The sequence below is a fragment of the Panthera uncia genome (genome assembly GCF_023721935.1).
Source record: "Panthera uncia isolate 11264 chromosome D3 unlocalized genomic scaffold, Puncia_PCG_1.0 HiC_scaffold_8, whole genome shotgun sequence".
Classification (NCBI taxonomy): domain Eukaryota; kingdom Metazoa; phylum Chordata; class Mammalia; order Carnivora; family Felidae; genus Panthera; species Panthera uncia.
Genome location: NW_026057586.1, coordinates 77,407,852 through 77,420,689, shown reverse-complemented (window position 1 = coordinate 77,420,689; position 12,838 = coordinate 77,407,852). Strand labels below are relative to the sequence as shown.

Sequence of the window (12,838 nt, the reverse complement as noted above, 5' to 3'; positions counted from 1 at the left end):
TGTGTTAAGTGACTCACAGGCTTTAGTTCGTTACATCCTCAAAACCACCCCAAAGACAGGGGGTTGTTACCATCCCCACCTTACAGACAATGAAACCGAGGCTTGGAGAAAGGACGTCATTTGTGCAAGATCATACACGTTGGAGGCTGCACAGTAATGTGAGTCCAGATTTGAGGGAGTCTAGATCATATGCCCTTGTGTGCAAAGTTCCAATGCAGTAGATTTCCAAATGCCAGGCATGCACGTCCCACTTTCCCAGTCTTGTTGTGTCCTGTCCAGCCACAAAATTATTTTATTACTATTTTAAGTTAGCTCTTTTTGTTTAAACACACTTATGTTAAAAGCACACTCTATATAGAAAACTAGTATCACTTGCTGTATATTGTCAGTAACTATGTAAAACATGTCCAAACACATACCATCTAAATAAACTCATGTTAAAATAGGTAGATGGATTGATGAGTAGTGGATGGAAGAGGGGGTGGATGGACAGATGGATGGATAGAGGGGTTGGTAAGTGAGTGGATGGATGAATGGTTGGATACGTGGGTGGATGGTCAGATGAGTGGGTAGATGGGCAGATGGGTAGGTGGGTGGTTGGCTAAATGAATGGCTGGCTGGCTGGCTGGCTGGCTGAATATCTGGATAGCTGGATGGATGAATGGTCGGACAGGTAGGTGGACAGACAGATGAGTGCGTAGATGGACAGGTGGGTAGATGGGTGGATAGAATAGTCAGTGGGTGGGTGGGTGGATGGATGGATGGATGGATGGATGGATAGGTAGGTGGGTAGATGTATGTATTTATGTATGTATGTATATATGGATGGATGGATAGGTAGGTGGGTAGATGGATGGATGGATGGATAGATAAATGAATGGATAGATAGGCTGATGGATGAATGGGAATGAGGAAGAAACAATAAATCATACAGACTTCAGACTGGGTACTTGCCCTCATCTGGTCTTCCCTTTCATGCTTTAGGTGAAATCCCAGCGACCTCTATTATCCCCTCACCTCTGACTATGTTCTGAGACTTCTTTCGCAGATGCTGAGCACCAGCCCCCACCTTGACTCCATGACCCGGCTGCCCTGGCATCCCTCCTCCCAGACCTCAAAGGCCCCAGGGCGGTGTGAAACGAAGCAGAAATGAAGCAGTTCTGCCCGTGGCATCTTCGCCAGCTAGGAAGACAGGGAACAACCGGCTGACCCACACACCAGCTCTCATTTCTCAGGCCAGATAGATGGAGCCCGCTTCTTATTTTCAGAGCTGCAAACACACACCTCATTTTTCACAGCGATTGCTAATGGAGCGATGTGCTCGCTGGGAGCCCGGCATGTCTGAACCGATCAGGGAGCATTTAACCCCAACCCACTCACTCCCCTCCTCTGTCTAATGACACTGCCCACAGTCCTCTGAAAGCTGTTCCCAGAAACCCCGATTCCACCCTTGTGAAACTGGGACCATTTCTAGGAGAGCTGGTGATTTTCCAAGCCCAAAGGGCAGAGAAAACCCATGAGAGAGACAGCATGATAGATCAATCAGCATCATCACCGGTGGAATCTCCTCTAGTTGGGCTAACCATTAAATGTCACCAAGTCCGAGCCATTTGACCATTTGTTTCAATTTCTGAGGGAAACTAAAAAGACAAGAAAGAAAAATGAATTTTAAAAAAGAGCGAAAGAGAGCTTTCTTTCCATTGCCACCTCCTTTGGAGACTTCACTCTGATTTGGAAAGACCGACGCTCCTTGCTAACTCTCTAAAATGCGTTCTCCTGCACCGGGGCAGGTACAGATGGGACAGCTGTGCTGGAGAGAGAGCGGTAGCGTGCACAGATACCCAGCCTTGTCATGGGGAGTCTAGAAAACTAGGAGTGCCAAATGGGCTTCATCTCATGGGACATTGGTAGTGGCTGTCTAGAAAACCGTGTTAAGAAAGATCCTGAGGCCCAGTAGGAAAGAACACCACGATTGATTAGCAATGTCTTCCATGGATGCAGAATAAGGGAGAACCAAGGAGTCTCTGTGTATCTGCCTCTCCCACAAGGACAGGGACCACACCTTCACCTCTGCATCACAGAGCCAAAGTAAATACTTCAGATGTGTTTGCTGAGTTCAAGAGTATTATAACGAAGCGCTGAGTCAGCTGATCGCTCAGTATACATCAGGCATTATGCTGTGCAGTTCATCCCTGGAAACCACGCCCCTGTGCAGTCAGTGTTCACGTTATTCCCTACAAGGAAGACACAAGGGCTCAGAGAAATGCAGTGACTTTGCTAAAGGTCGCACAGCTCAGTACCAGCAGAACCTCAAGGAGTAATTCTGTAATGGCTCCTAAGTCCTCCAAAGGCCCTACACCAGTGTCCTCCACCAAGGTGACTTCTGCCCCGCCCAGGGGACAAGTGGCAATATCTGGAAATAATTCTGGTTGTCACACTGGGGTTGGGAGGTGCTACTGACATCCAGTGGATAGCAGCCAGGGATGCTGCTCAACATCCTGCAACGTACAAGCCAGTCCCTACACCAAAGAATCAACCAGCCCCAAGTGTTGCAAATGCCAAGGTTGAGAATCCCTGATCTGGATGTCTTCCACAACTCTAGCCACCTCGCGCCCCCCCACCCCTGCCCCGAAAGAAACCAAAACGGTACTTCTGAGGCTCAAGTCTGCAGAGAACAAATCCTCTTTTATTATAAGCACATCTCACTTTTAGATTCATATCCCAGTTAGGCTGTTATTCTCAATTATAGCACCTTCTCAAGAAGTAGAAGTAATTAAGTTTAGTTGTTTGGTTTCATTTCCCAGTATCTGATGGAAGGGGTGATGGAAGGGGTGAATTCTGTCAATTACATTACGCAGCTACAGCATCATTAGTCTCAAGCAATAATAATCTCCGTGTGGTTTCGTCCGTGGGTGGGCAGATGTGAACTTTGAGATCCCCTCTTTCCTTTCTTCGTGTGGATTTCATTAAACTTGCCAACTCAAGCCTTAAAGCAAAGAGAAACTGTTTAAAGGGAAGGGGGGGGGGAGAAAATCTATGAAAATCCAGGCCTTATCATAACAGAGAAGGCAAACAGCATTTACAGCAATTAAACTGATACAGAAACTTCTGTTTAACAATCAAAGCGCCTATTAAGATGTCTCCATAGCTGAACAAAGCTTCTTTTCTACTCTAATTTTCTGATAACAAGCCATACAGACGTGGAGGCAGAATTGTGTGCGTTCCTGGTGCCTTCAGTCCCAGGGGTAGAATAATAGAAATGTCTTCTCAGATGTTTCCATTTCTAGCATACAGAATGGGAGTATCGCAGGGAAGGAGGGTTCTTCTCTCTTACAAGTACCTGTCTACGCTCTCTCAGAAGTTCCTCCATACAGAAAGGGGATAAACCAGGAGCCCTAGTCTTTGAAACCCCCTCAGGAGCCAGATGGACATACAGAAGCCTCGACACAAGGAACCGACATTAATAAATCACTCGCATTATGAAGAGCTTTAACATGAGAAACTCGGGCTCTGACCTGGTGGGAAGGAACTCAGGCTAACAGAAGAGCCAGGTGTTCAAAACACATCTATAAACATTTAACAGGTAGAGATCGAGCCCCACGTCGGGCTCTGTGCTGACAGTGCGGAGCCAGCTTGGGATTCTCTCTCCTCCTCTCTCTCTGCCTCTTCCCTGCTCTCACTCCCTCTCTCTCAAAATAAATACATTAAAAACTTTAAAAAGAAACAAAAAGACTTTAAAAACATTTAACAGGTAAAAACAGGTGATGATATAGCAAAGCAAGAGGAGGAGAAAAACATGCTGGAGACGAAGACGAAAAAGAAAAGAAATAAGAAAAATAAAAATAAGTATGCTATTTGTTGGGCATTATCGTACGCCAAGCACTATTGTCAAATAATCCCTTGACATATATTATCTCATGTAATCCATCTACTACGATACATGACGCGCAAGAATGCAGCAGCTGTTAGGATTAGCCTCATTTCACCAAGTAAATCAGGAAACTATGCCATTTGCCCAAGGTCACACAGCAAATAAAGGCCAGGGCTGGGGTTTTTAATTCAGGTCACATAGCTTGGGTTCGATAAATGACAGCCAATTTCATAGACGGGAACACAGGCTTAGAAGCAATAAGCAATTGTCTGTAACTAAGAAGTCACTGAGTTAGGATTTGAACCACAGACAGAACAAACTGGGTGTTTCTAGTCCAGACTGCTCTCCAGATACACGGAATTCAACCCACCCTGTATGTCCGTGCCTCCTCCCTCTGTCTGGAAAGAGCAAAGGAAATGGTGAACACTGACCCTTATAAGCTCAGGGAAGAGCTGCAGAGTCTTGGGAGGTGGTGTAACAGTATGTTGTTCATTTCAGCCGTCACTCCTGCAGTTTTTCAACAATATTTCGTTGAGTAGAATTATGCCCACATCCCTCCCCCAAGATGTCCTAATCCCTGGAACCCGTAAGTATGTCACCTAACAAGCAAAAGAGATTTTGCAGATTGATTAAATTAAAGCTTATCCAGGTGAGCCCAATGTAATCATAAGAGTCGTTATATATGGAAGGAGGAGGCAGGAGGGCCCAAGTTAGAGAAAGAGATGTGACAGTTGCTGTCTTTGGGGATAGAAAGGACAACAGCCAAGGAAGCTAGAAAAGGCAAGAGAACAGATTCTTCCCTAGAGCTTCCAGAAGGAGCCAGCCCTGCTGACACACCTCGACTTCAGCCCTGTGAGTCTGATTTTGGACGTCTAATCCCCAGAACTGTAAGGTAATAAACAGGTGTTGTTCGAAGCCACTGAGTTTCTGGAAATTTGTTACGGCAGCCATAGGAAACCAATACAGCGTCTGAGCCTGGAGTCCAGAGGGGGAGTCAGATAGTGAGTAAATAAATAAAAGCCCAAGGTAATTTCAGACAGCGATGCATTTCATGAGGGAAATAAAGCAGTGGGGGCTTTGGGATTTGCTTTAAAGCAAGGGGAAGGAACCCTGAAGTTCATTAGAACAGAGTCGGGATGCTGTGCTGGGGGGAGGGGGTCGGTGGGGGGGGGGGGGGGGGTCTCATGCATTTAAGAGCTCCCTCTGGTGGCCAAGGGGAGAATAGCCCAGTCCGGCTGGGACAAAAATAGGCGCTCCCTCCAATTTCTCCTCCCCCCTCCTCCAACTCTCCACCCCACCCAGGCTCAAAACATCAGCCCTGACCCTTACAAGGCCATTTTTTTCCCCAGCCCAGGCCTTTCCCACTTGAGCTGTCGTGATCCCACTTGCAGCCCCCCAATAAAAAAAATCCACATCGCAGAATAATCAGTCCACAGAGGACTAATGCTCGGGCTTGGTATGTATCCCAAGTGGGGATATGGCTCTTGGAGCCATTTCTTCACTTAATCCAAACAATCCTATGAGGCTGTATTCCTAGTTTAGAAGTAAGGAAAATGAAAACTTCATTGTTCAAAGTCCCACGACCAGTATCTGGTGTACTTCAGGATTGAACTCAGTTTCCAAAAAAATTAAAGCCTTGCAATCCATCCCTGATAATGTGTCTCCTTCTGAGCCAAATGTAAAAATTGTTTAAGCGATGCAGTCCTAGAACTGGAAAAGACCACAAGAAGCTGTCTGTTGCAGCCTCTAAGCTCTCTACCCTTTCAGACGCAAGCTACACTATCCTTAAATGTTTCCATGGAGATAAAGACCTCTGGGCACAGAAAACTAGTGATAATCACGGCTAACATTTATTGAGCACCTACTGCATGGCAGGACTCAGATTAAGTGCTTTAGATGTATTATTTCATTTACTCGTCATAACTCCATTCTAGGTGGTACAGCTGGGGCTTGAGCAGGGGCACCAAATCCGAGAGCTCATTCTCAGAAACCACCACAAATGAAATGGAAGCTCCGAGCTGCCTTTAAGCTTCCAGCCCAGGGGCACGACAGACTGAGTGAGTTCTTAGCAACAGCGCTGCGTTCAAATCAAGTGGCAAATTCTCTGGGCTCCAAGATACCAGCAACTAATAAGACTGAGACCGTTCAACTTTTCTTGTGGGGTCACAGGCCAGTCGCCGGCTAAAATCCTCCTGATTTATCCCAGGGGCCAACCAATTCTTGGCTAAAGCTGCTCATGTTATTATTCACATAGGAGGGAACAACTCTATTTGCTTTAATATACAATTCAAATATATGAGATCTAAAAGGTTTTTTTTTTTTTTAATTATGTGCTGTCTCTAAAGGTTACAGTTCCATGGTGTTTTGAGGCCAAGTTGAGTTTATTTGTGTATTTGGGCATTATTTTCTCCCTGAGACAGCTACAACCCATTTCCCAAGGTCCAAATTTCATTGTTTAGGGCCCTTGATGGCTACAGAGGCATCCAGAGAACCACCTGGTGCTGGTCAGTATATACATAAGACTGCCTGGGTGCCTTGTCGCAGGGGAAGGAACAAGACAGAGGGGGCTGACATTGGTAAGAGATGGGAGGGATGAGCGAGGAGAGTGCTATTTGCTCCTGATGGAAGAGACCATTCAGGGGAGAGTCAGGGATTCCCATGGCGTTGACTCAAAACAAAGAGCAATGGCACAGCTACCTGTTTAGAACTAATAAGAGGACTGGGATGGAATGGAGGCATCAGGGTCAAATCAATTCACATGTATTTGGGGTTTAAACTAGGGACAAGGCCCTGAACATGGGCTTCCCGAGGAGACAGAGCGGCATTCATTTCCGAATGGAAAGGGCCTCTACGTCATCAAGTTGCCCCATGGAGTGTGGGCAAGGGTTCACTGCAGAGGTCCGGTCTGCCAACTACTAGCTAGGAGATTTGGGGCACTTTGACCTCTAGGTCTCAGTTTTGTCTCGTGGGGAAAAGGAGTCATAATATCTCCCTCCCAGGCTTGTTAGGAGGATGAATGGGGTAACGTAGTTGGAAAAGGCCTGAGCTGAGTGCCTGACACATTATGGTTATTATTGTTTTTGTCATTGTCATCATCGCTCTGCCTCAAGGATTTATGCACCAGTTAGAACATGATAAAGCTATCCAAGGACCATGACTGAGTGCCTGGCTTGGCAAACTGTGACCCTCAGGCCAAAACCAGCCCATCACCTGCTTTCGTACATAACGCATGATTGGCATACAGCCTCACCCACTCATTTAATACATCGTCTGTGACTGCTTCCTCACTACGACAGCAGAGTTAAGTCGCTGTGACAGAGATGTTATGGCCCACAAAGCCGAAAATAATTATTACCTGGCCCTTTACAGAAAAAGTGCGTCAACCCCTTTTTTAGGGCTGTGCAACTCATTTCCTTAGCTGATTAGCAGAGAGATTTTTTCCCCCTTTTCCCCTTCTAGTCTTATTGAGTATACCCGACAAGTAAAGTGGTGAGATCTCCAAAGTATATAATGTGATTATTTGACATCCATATCCATTGTGGAGGCTTCCCCCACCCCCCACTCTGAAGTCAGAAGACCTGGATTGTAGACACATTTCTGCCACTTACATGGTGTGGATCCTTGGACAAATGACCTGCATTCTCCAGGCCAAAATGTGCGTGGCCACTTGGTGTCGTCCCTCTGCTCACCTGATCCCAGCATCCTGTGGCTTGTTTCATTTCACAGAAGAGCAGAGCAAGGCACAGGAGGACCAGTAAGCAGTCCAGCTAAGAATCTAACCCATACGGGTCTCACCCTGAGCCTGTGTTCTTCCCAGCCCTCCCTGTCTCCTGGTAGAATAATCCATGAGGAGGCAATGTCTCTGATTACCTGCCCACTGCTGAAATCCATGTCAGCTCGTGAAAGCAGAGGGGAAGGAAAATTAACTCTCTCCTCTCACTGCTTCTGACTGGGCTAATTAATCAGATTACCCAGCTGTCACTTCATCGAGACAGAGAGAAGACCGTGAGGATCCATAAGTTATAATTGGAGGCATGGTGGTGCCGGTCTCGGCCAAAGGGAGGAGACAGAGAAAGTGTCTTCTTGAGAGGGTCTCCGGGTAGAAGTCTACCTTGGCAGGACAGATGAGCAGTCAGGGCACTGAGCAAATGGTAGGACAGATGAGCAGTCAGGGCATTGAGCAAATGGTAGCACAGCTGACAGAGGGCTCATATGCGGGGCAAGAGGCAGGAAAGTGCAGACACAGGGTGACAGGGGCAGACAGGGAATCACAAAGTTCTCCACACCCATTCCTCCTGGCCCCAGGTTACAGATTTTTTTTTTTTTTTAATATTGAAGCCAAACCAGAAGCACCTTCAAGATCCAGGGGACCCACTAAAATCATTCTCCCCCTTTGAAGAAGCCATTGCCACCTTGTATCTGAGTCCTGGCAGGTCCCTGCTGAGCGGGGATCCCCTGAATTCCCCACAAGTTGACGGTGATGCCCTCACTCCCTCTCCCGGGGAGCAACATGAATCCCGGAGTCATCACCTGTGATTTATTTCAGCCCCTCAGGTGGCCTCAATTAAATTTCACCGCCGGTAAAGGAAGAGACGATGGCTGAGGCATTTAATTACATTTTATAATGTGCTCACTGCTGAATTTATTAAAGTGTATCAGGGATTTTTAACCTCGTAACCAAACAATGGGAGACCCCGTGCCACACGAGTAATTATCTTCCTTGTGGGGATGATGGATGGAGAATCCAAGATGTTAAAAGTAGGACGGGGATGCATGTGGGGTGGAGGAGGAGCAGGGGCTCGTGGGGGGCAGGACAGGGAAAGTGAGGCAATGGGGCTCTAATTCCGTGAGCTACCACCCCACAGATTGGAGTGGGGGGGGAGTGGTATTAATGATCAGTCTTCCCTCAACTCTAAAAAGATGTATTGGGAAAGCTTCCTTCTTCTAGTATCCCTACCCGAAACTCTCCCCTCGAATTTCCCCTTGATATAATTTTACCGCTATGGTGTGGAAAGAGGCAGAGGGGGATCATCCTGAAATGTCAAAAGCAGCTTATAGAAAAAGATATTAAAATTAAAATACAAAAAGGGAATAAAATCTTATCTAGAAATCCAGAAGACTCTCATTAGGATAATGGATCCACCTTGGTTTATTTGGGAAATAAATTTTCAATAAGGAAATGCATGCGGTGGGAGTTTGGTGGGTGCTGGGGGGCGGGGTGTGGGTTCCTTAAATATGATCCTGAGAGTAGGCTTGGGGTATCCACAATCACTGCCTCAAGGACCTTTGTCATAGGTCATATCTACCACTCAAGTGACAGAGAAAGGCCCGATGGAGAGGAAGAATCTGCTGATCGTGGCCAAGGGGACAAAAATGCCCCATGCATCTGGAAGGCAGCAGAAGGTGAGGGCCAGTTGTGGGCTCCAAATTGCCCTTAGCCCCATGGCTGTCCCCAGCCCCCGCCCCAGCCCTCCCCCAGTCACATTCACACCACGGATCAGCTCTGTACCTCCCACCTTTAAAGATGCTGTTCTCTCTTCCCAGAACATGCTTCCCCCCCCCACTCCTCTTAGCCAGACTCATGCCAACTCCCCTTCCAAGATCCAGCTCAGGCATGGCTTCTCCAGGAAGCCCTCCCTGAATGCACAGGTGGGCAACGTCCCTGCCGTGACCCCCTCGGAGCATCCCGTGCTCACCCCTCCAGGCCAGCTGCCTCATCACATGGAGAGCTCTGCTTACGAATCTGTCCTCCCCACAGCCCTTGACCATGGGAGTGGGAGCCACCAATGACTCATCTTTATGTGTCCAGTGTCTCTTTCATTCCCTCCTGCCTCATTAACTAGCACAATGGTAGGCACAGAGTGGCACTTCCACAAGTATTTATTAAATAAAAGAACGAATGAATGACCAACCTGCCCTGTGAGTTAAGTACCAATGATCTCATTTTGCAAACAGGAAAACTGAGGCTGGGGGTCACCTAAGGAAAATGTTCTTCTGGCAGCTGAACCTAGATCTCCTTAACTGCGGGGCCCCACTTGGGAGCCTTATGGTCTCTCTTCAGATAATCAGGAAGAGAGACCACTAGCAAAGTTGGTAAGGGGTCTTCTTCTGTACCCTTCCTGGGAGAGAAGCCCCCAGCATGAGGACAGACAGCCTGGAGACCCGGAGAAGCTTAGGGGCCCGGCTAGCAATCCCAAGCCAGCTCGGACCACACAGATACAGGACCTGTCTCCTTGACCTGAAGGAAAATGCTAATTGGAAGAGGCTGGCTTACTGTGCCCGGCTCAGGCTTAAATGAGGACAAAACAAGAGTTGACAGACAGAGGCCCCACGCTGCCATCACCACAAATGTCCCTGTGAAGGGAGAAAAACAGCCAGCCCTGTGCTCCATCAATTTCAATTGTAAATGGTCTCACGTTGAAATAAACCAACAGAAACGGCAGATCAGTGACAGGCGTGGGGCGGGGAGAAGCGGGGGACATGCAGACCACAGGCTGGAATCTACAAGTTGGGCTTAACATCCGGACCCAGACACGGATGACAGGACACGTTTGTGGACCGCAGTGCAGGCAACCCCGGGGCCCAAACCCCCTCTTTTTGCCTTAGAGGCAGAGGGACAAAATGGAATGAAATTTACAGGGGCAGACCCGATTTGAATTCCTAATTCTGACCTTATGATTCTTTGTCTTCCCCTCTTCGGACTTCCTCCTCTGTAAAATGGGAGTGATAAAACCCATCTTGTAGAGTTTCCCTAAGGGCCACCCATGGATATGAAGCAAGTGCCTGGCACACAGTAGGTGTGTGCTTTCCCCTTGAGCAACCCAGGTGCCTGTTTGCAGCTTTGCTTAGCAGCTCTTTTCCCTGGCCTGAGAAGACAAAACCCGGGGACAAGACTCTTTAGGGAACGAGGCCATGACTCTGCGGAGAACAGCGATGAGTTATGGGGAGGGCAGAACTGTCTAGGTCCCTCTGGCCATTTATTCCTTTCCTCTCGTCCTGTTCTCCAAGCGTGTCCATAGCCCTTGCGTGCCCGAGTGTGATGGATGGGTCTTAAGTTCCTCGAACACTACATCATCAATTACTTACATATTTATTGCCTTGAACTGAGTTTATGGATCTTAAATCAGAGCCATTCTGAGTTGCTTGAGCTGAAGTTCTCCCCCAGTGGAAATGTGATGTTTTTTAATTATGCAGTCGCCCGGTAGTTAATGTTCAGTGGAAGTTAATTGTCCGTAGAACAAAGGGCCGCTGAGAAGTTCCCCACACAGAGCCATTTCATGGAATTTACTGCCTGAGTGGGCTCAGCAGGGACAGACCAGGCGAGCTTGCTGCGAAAGACCCCAGTCCGGCCTCAAGAAACCCAAAACACCAGGCATCTTCGGTCTCAACTCCAGGCAACAGACAGCCTCCCTCTCTCAGTCCCCTGATGCTCAAAGCACCATTTGGAGACGGGTCACATTGTCTGTGGTTGGCAGACTATGGGGGAGCCAGCCCCGTAACAGATCACATTCCAAGGTCAAGATGGGTACCCACTGTCTAAAGCATCCTTAGATGGGACTGAAATGCCAGAGACGTGACAGGTCCTGGTCCGGATGTGGCAGCTGTGAGAGAGGGGGCCGTGGTTTACCAATGAGAAGTGCTGTCAGTAGAGGGGGTACAGAGAACTTGAAGGTAAGGAAAGAAGCTGGACCTCGGAGAGTGAAACTAGCCCAACTCCTAACGGATCGAAGGACCTAGAAACAACACTAACTGTGGTTCTCAACAGTGGGTGATGTTGCCTCCAGGGGACATTTGGGAATATCCGGAGACATTTTGGGCGGTAACTTCTCAGGGGGGATCTAATGGGTGGGTGCCGGGGATGCTGTAAAATGTCCTGCCATGTACAGGATAGCCCCCGCCACAAGAATTATCCAGCCGCAAATGGCAATCATTTTGCAGTTGAGAATCCCTGACCAAAGAGTTAGAAGGAACCCAGATCCAGAGCCTGATACAACTGGAGTAAATATATGGACAGACTGAAGGAGGGTCTACTCCTTTCAGTGTACTATGAAAGGACCAGCAAGGGGAGTCGCAGGGGTTGGCTTGACCCTCCCAGCCCATCTGGGAGACGGGGGTCTTGCACTGGAGTCATTCCTCCTAGTAACAGCAGCCTGGTTTTCCAGTGGGAAACTCCCTTTCTGGCATCTCAAGGCAGGGCAGGCTGAATGTCCCTTCCGGTCCTGGGAGAGTGCATTTACTTAATCCAAGCGCGTGGTAAATCTAAAGCACCGCGATTGGTTCAGGGGTCAGTATGTGACCCAAAATGGGCCAATCAGAGTCCGTGAAATGCCCTGGGGGGTTTTCCCAGTCCCCCCCCCCCCCCGACCTTTTTCTGTTAAGACACGCTCTATTGTCCACAGTAGCTAAGCTGGTGGGTTGCACACCTGAGGTCCAGGGGCCACCTATAGGAAGGGCTCCCTGAGAGGGAGGCCAACACACTTAAAAAGCAGAGTAGAAAGATGGCGAGAAACCAAAGCCCCTGTCATCTGAACCCCTGGAGCTACTCCAGTCATTATCAGATCCTCATTTTTAAATATTTAAAGTTGTTTCACTTACAAGCAGGAGAATGTTGACCTCATGCAAGGTCATGAAGGCAGATGGAACTAGCAGATTTCTGATATCTACAGTCCCTAAGGCAACCCGATCATGAGATGGCTAATCATCGTAACGGTGGTGGTACCCACCATTTATGGGCCACGTACTGGGCAATAGTACCAAACACTTTGCAGGCATTGTCCCGCTTTTTCCGCACAGTAGTCCTACGACATCTTCCTTATCGTCATCTCAAAAAGGGAAGCAGTTCAGAGAGGCTGAGCAACCTGCTCTAGGTCACATAGCTAGCAAGTGTTCAACCCAGGATCTAAGCTTGGGTCCCTCTGCCTGAACTCTCAGTTGGCCCACCCAGAGACAGCCAGCAGTCCCAGCCTG

The 12,838-nt window shown here is 48.1% G+C and overlaps 1 protein-coding gene across 1 annotated transcript in view; it reads right to left on the bottom strand.

Annotated features, from left to right (window-relative positions):
• Window positions 1–12,838, bottom strand: part of KSR2 (kinase suppressor of ras 2) — a 325,968-nt gene that overhangs the window by 108,730 nt on the left and 204,400 nt on the right. The gene's annotated exons all lie outside the window — the stretch shown is intronic.